Below are 7,829 nucleotides of genomic sequence, written 5' to 3' on the forward strand. Positions count from 1 at the left end.
AAAAACTCATGGTAGTGGGAAAGATATTTTTTCATATTAGAAAATTTCATCACATAAACATAGTTTAATAGTTTATTAGTTAGTGTTTAAACTTTGCATTTTAGTTTTGCTAGTAGTTAATAATTTAGTTATGATAGTATCTCAAATAATTCAAAATTAGTGACATTAATTTTGTTTTATTTCTGTGAACTTCCTAGTTAATTTATCATTTTAAATTTAAATCTTCCTCGTGGGATCAATATTTGGGGCTTAAATAGAAAGTCTTATATTACTTGATAACAATACGTATACTTGCGTAGAATCCCAACATAAATTGCTTAAATTTCTTATTCATAAAATAACACATCAAGTTTTTAGCATCGTTGTAAAGCGGATTCAACTTTATAAGTTTTACACAACTATATTTTTGGGATCAAGTTTTTGGTGCCGTTGTCGAGGAAGGTAACGGTAAATTAAATAGATGCGATAAATTAAGAAATTTAGAGATAAAATATTACAAAAAAATATTATTAAAAAATAAAAAATATGTATATTTCTTTGCTTATTATATTTATTTATGCAAAATATTGGACCTGAAGGTTTAGTATCTTACGATTCAGAATTAGAACGTACTATTAGAAAAATTCGAAAACAACAAAAAAAAATAAAATTTTGAACAAAATGGCGAATAACATAGATAATCAAATAAGTGAAAATTGACAAAGACCTTTAAAAGAATATGTTAATCCAACAACCGATGAACTTCAATTGACTATTCAAAATCCTGATGTTGCTACTAATTCATTTGAGCTTAAACCATCTATTATCCAAATTGTACAAAATAATCAGTTTGGAGGAACACCTACTGAAGATCTTAAATTACACATCTTGCTAGTTTTCTTGAAATAAGTGCTACTTTTAAATATGACAGAGTGTCTAATGATGTTGTTAGGCTTAGACTTTTTCATTTTAATTAAGGGATAAAGCCAAAGCTTCATTAAATTCTTTAGCAATTGGATCTATCAAAACTTAGGGAGAACTATCACACAAATTCTTGGCTAAATATTTTCCACCCTCGAAAACTGCAAAGCTTAGAAACAATATTACAACTTTTTGTCAGTTTGAAGGGGAATCCATATATGAAGCCTGGGAAACATTTAAAGTTCTCCTTAAGAAATGTTCACACCATGCTTTACCAGATTGATTAATAATTCAAACTTCTTACAATGGATTAGTAGGATCACTTAAATCTATTATAGATACTGTTGTAGGTGGATCACTAATGTCAAAACCTTTGATGAAGCATACTCTTTAATAGAAGAAATGACTACTAATAATTTTCAATGGCCCTCTGAACGGGAAAATCCTAATAGAGTAGCTAGTATTCATGACTCTGATGCAATGTCTATTTTAGCATCTCAAATTTTTATGATATCAAAAAATATTGATGAAATTAGAGTGAACTATTATCAAATACCACCAGTAGTAGAGGAAATTTCACTAGGGCAGATAATTGATACTCAACCATTTTATGAAACTTGAATGCTATAAATAATCAAAATAACAATCCCTATTCTAATTATTATAACCCTGGATGGAAAAATTACCCTAAACTCAGGAAATTTAAATAACCATGGAAATCCTAATTATCGACCATATTATCCTCTTAGATTTAACTCTAACCCTAACCTACAAGTTAAGGAAAAGAAGTTGACGATGGAAGAATTAATGTTGAATATGGGAAATCAAATAAAAAATGAAGGGGCTGCTATTAGAAATATTGAAAATCAATTAAGACATATTGCTACTGCACTTAGTAACAGACCTTCAGGAATTATTCTGACTACTGTGGAAGTTAATCCAAAAGTTCAAAATAAGGAGAAAATTAAAGCAATTCAATTAAAAAGTAGAAAAGAAGTATAAACAAGAATCCAAATAGAAACTGAATTTGAGGAGGAGAAGGAAGAGATTGAAAGCCACCACAATAAAAATAAACCAATACAAGTTTCTTTAGAAAAACCACTACCTTCATTTCCTTAAAGATTGAAGCAGAAGAATAAATATAAACAATTTACAAAATTTTTGGAAATCCTTAAAAAGTTAACGATAAACATTCCTTTCATTGAGGCTTTGGAACAAATGCCAAATTATGTGAAATTTATGAAAGATTAACTAAACAAGAAAAGAAAGTCTGCATATCATGAGACCGTTGCACTCAGTTAAAAGTTTAGTGCTATTATTCAGAAAAAACTTCCTGAAAAGTTAAAAGAGCCTGATAGTTTTATTATACCTTATGCTATTGGTGAAAGTTTTTTAGAAAAGCCTTACGTGATTTAGGAGCGAGTATCAATGTTATGCCTCTATCAATTTTTAAATATTTAGATTTTAGAGAGATTTCCCCTACTACTGTAACTTTTCAGTTAGCTGATCGATTAATAACTTATTCTAAAAGAGTTATAGAAGATGTATTAGTAAAAGCAAATAAATTTATTTTTCTTGTAGACTTTACAATATTAGATATGGAGGAAGATACAGAGATTCTTATTATTTTGGGGAGACAATTTCTTGCAACTGGGAGAGCTGTGATAGATGAGCAAAAAGAAGAATTAATAATGAGAGTTAATGATCAATAATTAACTTTTAATATTGCAAAAGCTATGAAATATCCTGTAATAAAAAAAGAAAATGAATGTTTTAGAATGGAAGTTACTGATTATCTAAGTAATGAGCAATTTAAGGTAGTGTTTGAACAAAAATTAAGGCAAGAAGAATTTTGTGAGAATGAAATAAAGAAGAGAATTTAGATTATATTCAGGACAAATTTGGAACTATAGATTTGTTGAAAAATGATAATAAAAATTTTATTCCTTCAAGTATTAAACCACCTAAAGTTGAACTGAAAGTATTACCTGCCCATTTAAAATATCAATTTTTAGGAGAGTCATCTACCTTGCCTATTATTATATCTTCTGAATTAACTGAAATTCAAGAACTTTAACTGAAATTCTGATTTAACTGAAATTCAAGAATAAAAATTAATAGAAATGTAAAAAAGATATAAAAAAGATTTTAGGTAGACTTTAGCAGATACTAAAGGAATTAGTCTTTCAATTTCTATGCACAGAATTCTGTTAGATGAATAAGATGAACCTAAAGTTGATCCTCAGAGGAGATTAAAACCAATAATGAAAGAAGTTGTTAAAAAAGAAATCTTAAAATGGTTAGATGCTGGAATTATATATCCTATTTCAGACAGTGCTTGTATAAGTCCAATTCATTGTGTTCCAAAGAAACGAGGAGTGACCGTTGAAGTAAATGAAAAAAATGAATTAATTCCATTAATACAAGTTAATAATTGGTGAATTTGTATAGACTATAGAAAATTAAACTTGGCCACCATGAAAGATCACTTTTCTTTACCCTTTCTATACCAAATGTTGGATAGATTGGCTGGAAACAAACATTACTACTTTTTAGATGGATATACCGGTTATCATCAAATTCCAATTGCTCATGAGGATCAAGATAAAACAACATCTACAAACAAGCCCTCATGGAACATTTGCTTTTCGTATAATGTCATTTAGACTATGCAATGCACTTGCGACATTTCAAAGATGTATGATGTCAATTTTTAGTTATTTGATTGAACATGGAATGGAAGTATTCATGGATGATTTCTCTGTATTTGGGACTTCATTTAAATTATGTTTAAATAATTTAGAAAAATTTATGGAATTATGTGAACGAATCAACCTAGTACTAAATTGGGAAAAATGTCAATTTATGGTTGCAGGAGGAATTATACTTGGGCATAAAATTTCTGAAAATGGCATGACCTCCTACTAGGGTTAGAGGGGAAAGAGTTTTTTAGGACATGATCGTTTCTACAGGTGTTACATAAAATTTTTTTCAAAAATAACTAATCCATATGCCAACTTTTAGAAAAGGATACAAAATTTGATTTTAATGAGGAATGCATAAAAGCATTTGAATAAATGAAAGAAAAATTAATCACTGCACCTATAATAGTTCCACCTGAAACCATTTGAAATAATGTGCGATGCTAGTGATTATGCTATTGGAGTTGTTTTAGGACAAAGGCACAAAAAAAATTTTAGAGTAATATATTATGCTAGTAAAACTTTAAATGATTCTCAAATTAATTACACTACTACTGAAAGAGAGTTATTTGCTATTATTTATGCATTTAATAAGTTTAGACCTTACTTAATTGGAACCAAATGTATAGTGCATACAGATCATTTTTCTATCAAATACTTGATGCAAAAAAAAGATGCTAAATTAAGGTTAATTAGATGGATACTTCTTCTGCAAGAGTTCAATTTTATGGCAATTGATAGAAAGGGAAATGATAATCAAATAGCTGATCATTTTTCTAAACTAGAAAAAGAAAAATTAACTAATTTTGCAAATTAAATTTTAGAAAATTTCCTTGATGAGCAACTATATAATATTGATATAATGAATATACCGTGGTATGTCAATATAGTAAATTATATTGTAAGTGATATTCTATCACCAGATGTTAAGAATCAACAATTAAGGAAATTTATTTATGATTCAAATTTCTATTCTTGGGATGACCCGTATTTGTATAAATAATGTAAAGATCTAATTATTAGGAGGTGTGTGCCGTTTGAAGAAACTCAACAAAAAATTGAAAGATGTCATGATTCTGAATTTGGAGGACATTTTGAAACAAATAAAACTGCACATAAAATTTTGCAAGTTTGATTTTATTGGCCTACTCTTTTTAGAGAAGTTAATGAATATATTAAAACATACGATCAATGTCAGCGAGTAGGGAATATTTTTATAAGAAATGAAATGCCTCTAAATTACAAATTAAAAGTTGAAATTTTTGTTGTGTGGGGATTAGATTTTATGGGACCATTTATGTCTTCATTTGGAAATTTATATATACTACTTGTTGTTGATTATATGTCCAAATGGATTGAAGCTATTGTTATACCTAGATGTGATGCTCAGAGTGTTTCTAAATTTTTAAATAAAAATATTTTTACAAGATATATAATCCCAAAAGTAATTATTACAGATGGAGGATCCCATTTTAGGAATAAGAGAATCAAGAAATTAATTAAAAAATAAGATATTGTGCATAGATTCCCTACTGCTTATCATCCTCAGACTAGCGGTCTAGCAGAAATATCAAATCATAAAATAAAATGAATTTTAGAAAAAGTTGTAAATCCCTATAATTTGGATTGGTTTGCTAGAGTAGATACTGCATTATGGGCATACAGAACTGCTTATAAGACTCCTATTGAAATGTCACTATATAGAATTATTTTTGGAAAAACATACCACTTATCAGTAGAATTGGAGCATCAAGCATTCTGGGCTATTAATGAATTTAATTTTAATCTGAAAGATGCTGGTGAGAAAAGATTGTTGCAACTCAATGAACTTGAGGAGATTGAAAATATGGCATGATTGAAAGATTATTAAAAAGAAGTTTGAACCTGGATAAGAAGTTCTATTATATAATACAAGATTGAGATTATTTCCAGAAAAACTGAAATCCATATGGTTATGACCATTTAAAGTGATTAAAGTCTATCATTATGGAACTATTATTATTAAAGATACTAAAGCTAGAAAGATATTTAAAGTTAATGGGCATCAATTGAAACATTATTATGAAGGGCACATGTCACAATTTAAAGAAATTTTGATGTTAAGTCATCCTGATTAAACAAAGGTATGTCGGGCTGACGACATTAAACTAAGTGCATTGTGAGAGGCAACCCATATATATATATATATATATATCTTACTATTTTGTTTGATAAGTTTTTTATATGTTAGGAAATAATAATATTTTTGAACCCTACACAATTTTATATAACATAAATTAAAAAAAATATTGGTATTGGAAGAAAATTTGGAATCGAATTGAACAAAAAAATAAGAGAAGTAATTTTGATCTCTGGCGCCGACGTCGCCCGTCTACACGAGCTATGACTCCGACAGCGCCGACAAAATAACCGCTGGACTTGATGTAGTTCTGTGTGTTCATGATGAATTTGGCGGACTTTAGCAGGATTACACTTCAAAATAACCGCTGGAAGGTGTTTTTAAAGGCCTAAATACTGCCTTAGATGACTAGAAACTTCCAAATTTCAAAATCCATGGCTTCCAATTCTAGAAATACTTTCAGGTATGGAGTTTTCAATAGAAGAAAGTTTATTAGTTTTGACACACAGAGATTATACAAAAAAGTCATTACAAAAATAAGAATTACCAAGGAGAGAGACTTTGTCAGTCATGGATTGTGTAATCCAATTGATTAATCTAAGTTCTCAGATTGATAAAATCACTGTACAAAGATGTTGGGAAGTTCTATGCTACACTATCGATGTAGTTGTTGTACCAGTGGTAAGGGAATTATATGCTTACGTACATGGAATTACCCAAGGAGTTGTCTTTGTTTGAGGTAAGGTTGTATCATTTACTCCGCCTCGAATTAATGATTTGTATATGGTAGAAAATGTGTCAGTCTGTCATTATACAAATTTTATCCCAACAAGAGATATAATGCAAGATGTATATCATTTTCTGACGGATGAAAATGATAATTGGGAAATCTGAGATGAGGGATGAATTAGTTTCTCTACTTCACTACTTAATCCAATATAAAAAAAAATGGCATTTCTTCAACTCTGCAAAAACACTCTCTACCATGAAGATTAGTAGAGTTACAAAAGAAAGTGCAATTTTAAACTATTGCATTCAAATGGAAAAGCCCATTGATGTGGGATCAATTATTTTCAAATCTATTATGGGTATTATTATGAATGGGCTTATATATGGACTGGGGCATCCTTCTACAATTTTCTTACTTTTCAGTCAATCTCAAGTGTCATATGAAAGTTGTGAGAAAGGATTATTACCCTGAGAGCCCATGATTCCTATTAATAAAAATTATATTAGGAATGTAAATGAAGCATTAGATATTATTTTGGATCATTCATCACATGCTTCAACACCATTAATTCTACAAACAATTGAAAGTTCAATAGATTTTAAGAAGAAAATGAAGAAAATTGAAAGAGAACTTCAGAGTATTATGAATGCAATAAGAAATTTTAACTACCTTTTTGTTCACTTAGATTGGAGTATGAAGGAGAACTTTGATCATACTGGAACAATTGAAGCAGTTTTGGTGCAAATGTTCAAGAAAAATGGATGGATCGATGAAAATTAGATTGATCAATTCCCTTACTAACCTTTCTACAATTTGTACATCCATTACCAGTCAATGGGAGATATTAGAGGAGGAGAAAGTACTGAAGATGAAGCAGAATAATTGAAAAAGTTGGACTCTATACTATTTTAAAGTGATTATGTTTTTAATGTGATTATGTTGGATTCCCTTTACTTTACTTTACTTTACTTTACTTTACTTTAGAACTCTATAAACTTTGATTGTGTATATAGTTTTGTGTCTGTGTTCTAGTGTTGTGGCTTGATATATATTAGTTAGTTTGGTGTTGTTTGTGAAAATACTTGTTTTTGAATTATTTTAAGATGAAAATTAGTGTTTAAAAAGACTAATTAGACATTGGAGTAAATTGAAGGAAATTTGAAAATTGCAAAAATTGAAAAATGGAATTTTTTGCCACTAGCGCCGACGACACCAGAATGGGTGCCGACAGCGCCCTTGATTCAAAGGTACTAAAATCCCTTAAAATTCACAATTTGCACAGTAAAAACACCATTTTTACCCTTTTAGTCTCCTTCAACCTCCGGTTTGTGCACCAAAGGCTTACTATTGCTTGGATTTGAGGTAATTTTAAGGCAAA

Source organism: Phalaenopsis equestris, unplaced genomic scaffold, assembly GCF_001263595.1.
Source record: "Phalaenopsis equestris unplaced genomic scaffold, ASM126359v1 Scaffold000072, whole genome shotgun sequence".
In the NCBI taxonomy this organism is placed as follows: domain Eukaryota; kingdom Viridiplantae; phylum Streptophyta; class Magnoliopsida; order Asparagales; family Orchidaceae; genus Phalaenopsis; species Phalaenopsis equestris.